Raw genomic sequence first — 11,007 nt, 5'->3', positions numbered from 1 at the left:
CTATTGCTTTTCTATTTGTTTGTTTTATTTATATGTCTGTATCCAATCGCACAGCAGGTAACTAGTTCGTAGGTCTCCATCGGTAGCGTTCCCTAAGGAATCTGATTTCTACATAACATTAGAAGTAATTGACAAGGAGATAACTCGAGGAAGCGAGATTACAGTTCTGGATTGCTAGTTGGAGAATTTCCACCCTACTATAGTTACGCATTTTATTTTCTCACGTTTAGTGAGTGGCGCGGTCACCCATTTACATTACTCCCCATTGCTGTGGCCCAATCCTTGATGGCACAATCTTTAGCGTTACAAGTGGTGCGATCAGAGAACTGATAAGGTACAAGTTCACAGCTTTAATCCTTAACAGCGCAGTTGGCGCGATCGGTATACAGGGTAAATCCCCTTAACATTACATTTAGCGCGGTCGATCATTATTTCCACAGGTGCCACAGTCTTTATTGCCACAATCCTTATTGCCACAAATGGAGCAGTATCCAATGCCACAAAACAAGGAAAGAAAATTAACTGGTAATGCCGGTGATGTATCTGCAAATCTAGGAAAATTGTATAATTTTCGTAATCATTTTCTTAAGAAAACACACAAAATTAAAAAAAAATATGCAAAAATGTACCCAATAAGGACTTGGATCAAACCCAACTTTATTAAAAAAAAAACAATGTTATTAATAAAATCAGATGTTTTAAAACTATGGTTTTGTGTGAACCTATCGTTTTTAATCATGTTCGATCTTTCAGGCTAAATCTGTGAACTTTCCAATCGAATATACCCTAAGGCTTCGAATAACCCATTTTGTCGTAAATGCCAGTCTACAATATTTAATTTTCTGAACATAACCACATGTGCAAACGTATTCTGTCTTAAACGTAGAAGATGCAACACTCCTGTCATAGATGCCATGAGTAACTAACCTTTGCAATATGTGCTGTCTTTGAAAATAAAACAAAATGATCATAGTGTCCTATGAGTAAAGTACTTAAAAAATTTATGTGAATTCCGCCCCTTGCGAACGAGGACGGGTCCACTAGGCATACGTTTTTATCTTTAAGTTTTTTTTTTTTTTTTTTTTTTTTTTTTTTTTAACGCTATAATGTCAATTGGGGTCACTTCCTTGTTAATCTTAGTATGTTTCCCTAAAAATGTTCGTATGTTAAACACCAGCCCCTGTGTTTAGTACTGCCAGTCATAGTTTTCATTCAGCGCTCGTCTGATTAAGATCGCCTCGGGGATCATTGCTTGCAAGTAAAATACGAAACAGAATTTAGACTCTTGTGATAATGTCTCTGGACTGTTACTTATATATGATTATTGATCGTGATTTGGATTACTGAAGCAGGGATACGTAAGCAGTGTGTATATGTCTTGAAATTTAAATCTGTAATAGAGGATTTTTATCTATATATTTTTTCATACGGATAACCTTGAAACCAGATTCTTAACTATGCAATTGGTATTTAATGTGACATTTCGGAAATAATTATAAATTCTTTCGCTGAATGAAAATCTGTTTTCATTCAGCGTTGCTTGCAAGTGAAATACGAAATAGTATTTAAACTCTTGTGATAATGACTCTGGACTGTTATTTATATATGATTATTGATCGTGATTTGGATCACTGAAGCAGGAATACGTAAGCAGTGTGTGAGAGGACTGAAATTTTTGAAAAATGAATAACTCAAACGGAGCGACTATAGCTTTAACTGAGGCAATGCGTGAGGGTACAGCCAGTGCTCAGTTTATACAGGAATTTAACTTGAATCTAGATCAGTTACCATAATTAATGTAGGCTACTGAAAAGACTCTTCGGATAGTTTTTGTGAAAGTTACATCAGTTGAAAGCCATTTTTATTGTTTAAAATGAAAACAATCTGACAATACCCCAACTTGTGAAGGTATGAAAGGAGAAACTGAGACACTCTGTAAGAAATTATAAGCAGCTACCATGTAGGCTGGTACATTTAATGAAGAACTGAGAAGATGTAATGTTGTCATATATAACTTCGAACCTATTAATCCTGTTATTTATACGCTGAAGCTAGAAATAACTATGGTTCTTAATAAGTGTATACCGGATTTAAATGTGGACCGTTGTGACGTCAAAGACGTGTTCAGAATGCGTGCGGGACCAGTCTTACTAAAGATGGACTCTGTTAAATTTGGCGGGATAATTCTTACGTCTAATCCCCTTTTGAAGAGGAATGGGTTCTCGGCTGCCCCTGATTATAGTGCCAGGCAAAGGGAAGCCCGTAAAAACCTTAAACTTGTCTTAGAGTACGCTTTGTCGAAACACCACCAAGCTAGGCTTAGGGGTGAAAAGTTATGCATCGACTGCAGAGTGTTTGTTTCTGACTTTCCTTCGGAATGTGTCAAGGAAGTTACCACCAGCTCCAGTGAAGTGAATAAACAGGGGCCTCCTTGAAGCGGGTCAGCAGAAACAAGAGAAGTCGAACTAGCTAAAGAACCGGCTATTGAAAAAATGGATATTTCCGTCGTTGGCAGAGTGGTGTCTGATATCTCTGAGAGTGATAGTCAAGCCAATAGTGATACCGAGACGGTGATCGAATTTAATATACTTGATCCGAAACAGCATTTCTCGAAGGGTGCTCCACGTCCTGTCCGGAATTCTGAAATAGTTGCGAAAAATGCTGAAAAGCGAAAAGCCTGGGAGGTCATACGCCCGGATGATCAAAATCGTACTAATGCCCGTAATGTTGCAAGAAAGGACTTTAGATCTGGTGGCGGAAGAGCTAACTACAGAGGTCAGTCGAGGAGCACCAGAGCTGCGTCATCAAAAGATTATTATAGACTTTTATACTTACCTGATGATCCAGAAACGCCCTTTGTCCTGCCGACACATGACCAGCTTGTTCTAAGTGATGAATAGGGACAGGGTGGCCATGTTTACCCTATGCGAGTAATCACATGGAATGTCCAGGGTGTGAGAAATAAGGTTGAACAAGTACTGAAGGACCTAGGTGGTGTTGATATTATTGCTCTTGTGGAGTCGTGGCATAGTGACGATACAGTGCCTTATTTTGAAGGATACTGGGTAGAAAATGTGGCGCGTAAACCAGCAAAGAATATGAGATATTATGGATGTATTTTGTTGTTAATTAGGCAAGGTCGTTTCCGTAAAGATTCTTGAATTTCTAGTGTATCGGAGAATACTATATGGGTTCGGATTCATCTTGTTAGTGGTAAGTTTGATTTTAGGTGCCGTGTATATTGCCCCCCAGAATAGTTCGTATTTAGTAGTAGTGACATGGGATTTATTAGAGGAGGAGCTTGGGCAATTGCAATCACGTTTTAATAAGGATTATTTTTTGGTGGTGGGGGACTTTAATGCTTATACTGGAATATGTAAGGGGATTAATCAAGTTTCATTTGTTGATACGCCTGACCTGATACCTGATATTTATAAGACATCTTCAAAGGAGAGGACAAGACAAAGACTTTGGTGTCAATAAGGTGGGGGTGGGGATGACCCACTAGATTTTGAAAACACCGTTTTTGTTTTTTTTAGTAACAAATTAATAAAACAAAAGTGCCTTACCTCCAGCCTAGATTTTGATAAATACTATTTTCGGTGTATCTTCATAAGGAAAAGTAAAAAATTAAACCTTTGCACCTCCCCCCATCATTTTATTCGATTGTCATCCCTATTAAGATATGTGAATGTACGTGCTATGAAAAATTTTAGCCAAATTTCGATTATTCTTAAATATTACTTCGCAGATTGTCTAAGTAACAACTATGCTAGGAGCTGAATTGGCCGAAAATTTTCTCGTCTCTGCCACATAAAGATCTAATTCAAAAGTATTTTTCATGAAATAAATTAACTATTCCCATCCATTTCCTCAAAAGGGAACTGACAATTTATAATCTGTCATAGAATATTGCGCAAGAGGAGCTCGTGGCTGGAGCTTGAAGGCAAGTCAGGAATGCAGTCACCTTATCGGCTTATCTCTATGCGGTTCATGCATAAATGTAACGAAATGAATTTGTCAAAACTTTCTAGTTGTGAAACTAACTTACGAATAAGATTTTATAGATTTTAACATTGATCCAAGTTTTGACTTGTAAAAACCTTCTGATGTTGATACATTTTTAAATAAAATTTCACCACAAATCAGTGGTCAAACTTATTACATGGATTTCACTGAATTAAGCGTGTTTGATGAATATCCAAGAATAGATTTTAACATGGATTCAAGTTTTGCCTTAGAAATGCCTTCTGATGTTGATGCATTTTTAAATGAAATTTCACCTCAAATCAGCGGTCAAACTTGTTACAAGGAATTCACTGAATTAAGCGTGTTTAATGAATATCCAAGAACAGTTAAGAGATATAAGATACATGGCAAAACCAAGACTCAGTTAGCTTTGAATACGAATTTGGCAGGACAGTAATAGTAGAAAACAATGTAGCAGATGGCAAACAGAAGAAGAAAAACAGCAAAATGGGCAAAGAAGACACGAAAAAGTTGAGTCAAAATCGAAAGGCTGCAAAAAAAAATTAAGGGACAAAAAAAAGCTGAGAAATTAATTTTAGAGAAACAAGTTTTAGATCTTTTGCGGGAAAAACAACAGGATCAAGAAAGAATTACAGCTCAATCTCTAGAAATTCAACGCCTGAAAGATGAGGTCAGTATACTTAAAGGGACAAGGTAAGTCGAATTAAGGCTCCAAAATCGTTCTGGAGGAGCTCATAGGTTTCATAAGAATTCAAAATTTCGATGCTGAAATGCTTATAAAAAAAAATATTCTTTTCAACTTCAACAAAATTTACAGGATTACACCTTGGAAATTTTCCGTTTTCTGAATATCAAGATTATTTATTCCTTTAGATAATTTTACCTTATTTTTAACGTAGTTTTTATGTCACACATGTTTTTTTTTAAGATGATCTTTTTTCCTTAAATTTGGATATATATATATAGAGAGAAAAAGAACATCTTCCCGGGACTATTTTGGCATAGAAAATGGTAATTTTAGCAAAACCAGGCGACATGGGGGAGTCTGCCCCATCCGCAACCTTCGGTCTTTATGCTTAAATCTTAATATTCTCTATAAACACATTTATTAAAATTCAACGGTCGTTTGGTTGAACAATCTCTCTAAAAGAATGGTGACAAAAAGTAAAACTTAAAAAGGAGGATTGAGTAAGGGAGCAGTCCCCCTTACATGCAGAATAATTTCTGCTTGTTTTAAGCTGCTCCTTTTTTAATGCTGCTCCTTGCTTTTAAGTCAAGAAACATTTTTTTATTATTTCTAACCCTTAGTCAAATCGTGCCAATAAATACATTTTTATTCCCCTGAGAACTTTTTTCCCCACGAAAAATGCCCCCCCCCCGTCCAAAAAACATGTATATCTCCCAATAACAAATACTATAGCCTATATGAACTATGGGCAAATTACATAACTTACAGGACCTTTCGACTATTTAAACTCAAAAAAATATATCAAAATTTTGACTGGACACCTTCGGGGAAAAGAGAGGTCTGGGAGGGGAACTAGTTACCCTTTAATCATTTTGGTCATTTAAAAATATACTGAAGCTTTTGAATTCCGTTAAAAACTTTAAATATGAGTTGTTTTACTAAAGCGCAAATCACGATTCAACCTTTAGATCGTTTAGGGGCGCAGTTTATGGTAATATTATGGTAATTTATGTTTGTTTTAAGTTTGAATTACCATGTAATATGTATTTACCTCTGCTCATGTTCTGTTTTTACATTTCTTCAAATTTATTTATTTTTTGGGAAATTTTTTTTTAATTAGTCTGAATCGAAAGAAAACGGTCTATTTGATATATTTTTATACAAACCAATAAGATCAATCGGAAAAAAACAACACAAAAAGAGTTGTAGCAAGTGTTGTTTTTACAAGATTAGGCCTACGTACGTCTAAAATGTTGGCGATGGTCTGATATTTGGCTACATATTAACCATGCCATCACTTAGAGCGTGGGAAGGATATAGGAAACTTGAAAGGATTCTACAAATTGTAAAGCTAAAAACTATTATTGAGTTATAAAACAGTTATATATTTCTGAAATTCTAAAATTGAGAGTGTAGGAGATTCTCATTTATTGCTAATTTTTGGAACCCGAAGAAACTTGGAAATACTCCGTAGGTATGATAATTGGTTTGTAGATGGTACGTTAAAGATTTCCCCTCTCTTGTTTTATCAGCTCTACACAATCCATGCTCTTGTTCAAAATAACACTGGCCCTTGCCTTTACACCTTTCTCACCAATAAGTCCAAGGCCACGTTCATTCGGGTCCTAGAAGAGATTTGGATCAGGGACCCCAACGTTTTCCCTAAATCAGTAATGTTAGAATTCGAAACTGCATCAATAGCCACATTGAAGTTGATGTTTCCAGCAGCCGAAATAAAAGGCTCTTTTTTTCCACTTGTGTGAGAATTTATATTGAAAAGTTCAGGCATTTGGGCTCCAAGAATGATACAGAAGCAACCCTGACTTTTCTCTGCAGGTCTGGATACGAGCTTTGGCATTTGTCCCAATTAATAATGTCGAGTCAGTTTTCGAAGATCTTCAGGAAGAGCTCAGTACTGATTTTGTGAGATTGACAGACTACTTTGAGGAAACCTATATAAGTCATGTAAGAAGGGGCTAAAGTGTCACCCCCATTTTCTCCTTAACTTTGGAATACAAACGATCGATACAACCAAGGCCTACCACGAACTAAGAATTCAGTGGAAGGCTGGCAGTCTCAGATCCAAGGTTCCATTACCTGCCACCACCCAAATTTGTCGAAGTTCTTGGAGATTCTAAAATGGGAACAGGACTTCATGAGTGCTATTGTTCCTCATATTGAAACTAGACTCCCTCCTGGTCTTTCCAAAAAAATGTATGTGGACCTTCCTCTTCAGATTTCAAGTATATTACAAACTTATGACCCCAAAACCCCCTTTTTTTAAAACCATAGCCTATAACATTAGTATATAACTCTTTTATTTTGGTATAACACCCAATATTTCTTTTTTAGCTAGACTGTGTGTTCTTCAAATTATTGAAAAAACAAAACAAAAAAAAACATAAAAATTAAACTAAATGAAAAAAAATTAGTACTCTTTTTCCCCATCTCTCTCTCCCCACTTTCTTGTATGTTTTTCTCTCTTTCTCTCTATTTTTCTTATAAGCATGTTTATTAAGAGCTTTTCAATTTGTAATTTGCAGGTCCTTTTCTAATAAAAATTTCTATTTAATTGGCTTTCTAGTTTTCAGTTTGTCGACATTTTTAACTATAATAATTAAAAATTGTCATAAAATGCTTATGGAAAAGCCGAAAAAAATCTTCTATTGTGATAATGTTTGGCGAGAGTCATATGACCAAATAAAAGCTATTGCTGATGTTGCATCTATGCCAATACAATTCATACGAGGACTTGAGGTTTTCAATAGTATTAAGCCAAACTCTTGGCTCATTATTGATTGTTTAGCTGAATCCATTGAACAATGGTGTCAGGAAATGATACAATTGTTTACTGTTCGCTAACATCATGAACAGATTTCCATAGCCTTAGTTCTACACAATCTGTTTCATCAGAACAAGTGTATGAGAACACTTGCTTTGACATGTGCCTACCTTATTATCTACAGAGTTGTTCGTGATTCGAGTTCTCTAATAACTCTCAAAAAACAAATGTATCCTGGTGCTCCAAAATTTCTACTTTCAGTATAGAGTCAGGCAACAATTAAATCATATGGTTACATTCTGTTGGATCTTAATCAGAATACACCCGAGGATTTGCGGGTAGTCACAGATATTTTTGACAATGAAATTACAGTATATCTTCCGGTGAACAGTAAAAAAGGCTATTAGTTGCCATCATGACACTGAAGAAACTACATGAACATACACTTATTTTCCGTTCTAAACACTTCAAAACCACCACTCAGAAAAGCCATACTCAAACATGGCATTGAAAAAGAATTTATTAATCTAATATTTGAACTTTGTTTAAATTTCACCGTGGGCAGTGTACAGTTGCCAGAAGGTGTTAGACATCAGACAAAGCAACATCGCTCCATTGTACTTGCATTGCAAAAACAAAGGAATATATTTTAAAAGAAAGCGTCTTCTTAAGGCGGGTGGTAACTTTTTTACACTTTTACTGCCAATAATTGTAGTGTGGTGACTCTTTCTAATTAAGTCAAACTTGCAATTTAGAAAAAAACATTAAGACGTAAATACGTACAAAGTTTCAAAATACCACTTTTTATTAAGATAAAAATACACATCCTGGAATGTGTAAGCTTAAAAGGAATTTGCTCAATAACCAATTTTCTGGCTAAGTACGTCAATGAACCCAATAGATCTGATTAGTTTTTCATATATATATATATATATATATATATATATATATATATATATATATATATATATATATATATATATATATTCAGACTTTTGAGACTGAAAACATACTCTTTGACTTGCAGGGTGAACCTCTGCCCGTTTGTTATCTTATTAGAAATACTTTGGAATATTGTCAGATTATCACAAGTGCCTAAGCTTCTTATTGTATTATATCTTATTACAGATTTTTTTATACTTGTTGTCTCCCTGTGACCACCAGTCTCAGTGGAATATCTTCTACCTCATTAGTCAGGTCATAGCCTAAGGCAAGCTACCAAAGTTTGATTATCGTTGGACCACAAGTGTCCCCCTTATAAAGGGAGCAAATAAAGACTACAACTACAACTTCACATTAATACCTTAAAATCACTTTACCGCAGCTGGTGGCAGCGGAGGGACTCAAACCCACGCTTCAAAAGTCTGCTGCTGATTACAAACTTTGTGATGATACTATTGGCCTACTAGTGGTCATTGTATACAATTGATGGAAATGGAAATATTAGGGAAGGGCTCATTTGGTATGAAATTTCAAGTTATAGAGGGTCTAAACCGAGTTGGAAGTAAAGTGACGTCCAACATGACCCCAGGTGCCTCTCTAACCCCAATCTGATCTGCAACTGATTTGCAGACAAAGGAATCGCGCAAGTGAACCTCGAAGCGACCTCGAACCTTTTCAAATAGATATAGCTTTATATACAGCTAAACTGACTTATCAAAATATAAACCCCGACTCGTGAATGAGCCATTTGCATCTCTGAACGGTGTTAATAACAAGTTCCAAAACTGCCGAGGAAGGTAAAAAAATCAGATTCTGCAGGAGAATCTAGAATTTAGACAAAGGGGTGAGTGTTTTTATATTGAGAGGAAACCAAGCATATTACAAATTCTTTCTCAATCTTAGAATGAAAACTATGGATTTTTTAGAGTCGAGGCCACAGTGTGTTGACGATAGAGATGTAGAATCAGATTACATGAATGTAAAATGTGAAGCCCCATGTGGCGTTTAGTTTGGCTTTTTGATATTCAAGGGCATCCAAATGATTTGAATGCCTGTATCTAAAAGATATTGGATCACGGGGCACGGATGGGTGATTATTCAGAGATGGCGTTGCCTAGTTTTTGCACCGACATGTAGAATTTAATGGTAGCTGTGCCTAAGACAGTTTTACTTGTGTTGCTGGAAGCAAGAATTCATTTCATAGAATCAACTCTTTTTCATTCATTTAGAGATTAAATTTAGTCCATATGAAACAGTGTTAATTTTCACTCTTGAATCCATTGCACTGGACTAAAAAGTGGATATCTCCAGAGATATGATTGTGTCAAAATTGTCTTGTGTCCAAGTGAATGAGTGTTTTGAATTTAAACTCCAAGCTGAATTTTCATATGCTGTTGTAAGGCTGTGGAAATAGAAGCATTTCATCCCTCAAATGGTTTTAAGGTTACTAGATGTCTCACTAGTTCATCTATATTAGTGAAAGTTTTTTTATATTTTGGAAGCCTATATTCGATGACATTGGGAGAGTCGACGAATTGGGAAAAGTGGGTGTCTATGATTCAATCAGGCTTGTGTTCTCGTTACCGTTTCTAACCAGGCTGTTTCGAATAACCTTCCCAAGGAGCTAAAAAGCAAAACAGGTCTGAGCGATTTTCAAACTTCTCTTAGGCAGATAAGGAACTATCAGAGGGGGAATGACATAGAATTTGAAGCTGCACTCTAGTAATGAAGGAATAAAGCTTAAAATTTGGTCCACAGGTGAAGTCCTCTATGATACACTGCATTCGACAAGTAACGATATAGGCTTCTAAGTTCAATCAACCCTTTTTGCCCGGACCTCATACTAGCAACCTTCCTTAATAAAAACCCCTTAGGCATTGAAATTATGATTTGGACGATGCCCGAAGATATAAATGCGAGTTTTATGATTAAATTTAAAAATTTGGGTCTGCTGAGCATCTAAACCGTTAGAGCGAAATTAAAGCAGAGATCGAAGAATCAGATGGTTACAAAATGAAAACCGAAGAATACAAATATGGTGCTATAGTTGCCTGGAGGAATGCTCCGCGTTGTCCTGGACGTATCCAGTGGAAAAAGCTACAGGTATTTGATAGTCGTCGTGTTGGTACAGCGCAGGGAATATTTGAAGCCATGTGTACCCACCTGCAATACGCCAAAAATGGCGGGATTCTTCGATCGGTAATGTCGTTGTCTACACCCCGTTACATTGGAAGATGCTACTTTCGTGTGTGGAATATAGCTATAATTGAATATGCATGAGCTAAAAACACTGACGCCACCTTGCTTGGACTATTTCTAGGTCAATGACAGGGTTAGAAATCCGATCGAGAGTGACAACATCAGATTTCTGAGAACCTTAGCTTTGAATTTACATAATATGCTTAACGAACAATGTATTATCTGTTTGTACCAATTTCTCCATAGAAATCAACCTACTGTATAATTGTTTGTTATGGTTTCACACTTCATACCTTTGGTGTTCGATTCTTTTGTATCTCAGTCAATAAATTAAATTTAATTATCAGTTGAATCAATATAATACGGAAACTTCAAAGATGTATGGTGTTCTCGATTGTGAACTCAT

The 11,007-nt window shown here is 36.0% G+C and overlaps 1 pseudogene; it reads left to right on the top strand.

The window, feature by feature from the left end:
* The first annotated feature begins 2,924 nt into the window (after nucleotides 1-2,924).
* On the top strand, nucleotides 2,925-10,682 carry LOC148947661 (nitric oxide synthase 1-like; annotated as a pseudogene).
* The last annotated feature ends 325 nt before the right edge of the window (nucleotides 10,683-11,007 follow it).

The sequence above is a fragment of the Artemia sp. Qi Xiang Cuo genome, chromosome 10, assembly GCF_049724085.1.
Source record: "Artemia sp. Qi Xiang Cuo chromosome 10, ASM4972408v1, whole genome shotgun sequence".
In the NCBI taxonomy this organism is placed as follows: domain Eukaryota; kingdom Metazoa; phylum Arthropoda; class Branchiopoda; order Anostraca; family Artemiidae; genus Artemia; species Artemia sp. Qi Xiang Cuo.
The sequence above is the reverse complement of the archived record's forward strand: the minus strand, read 5'-3'. Positions and strand labels throughout refer to the sequence as shown.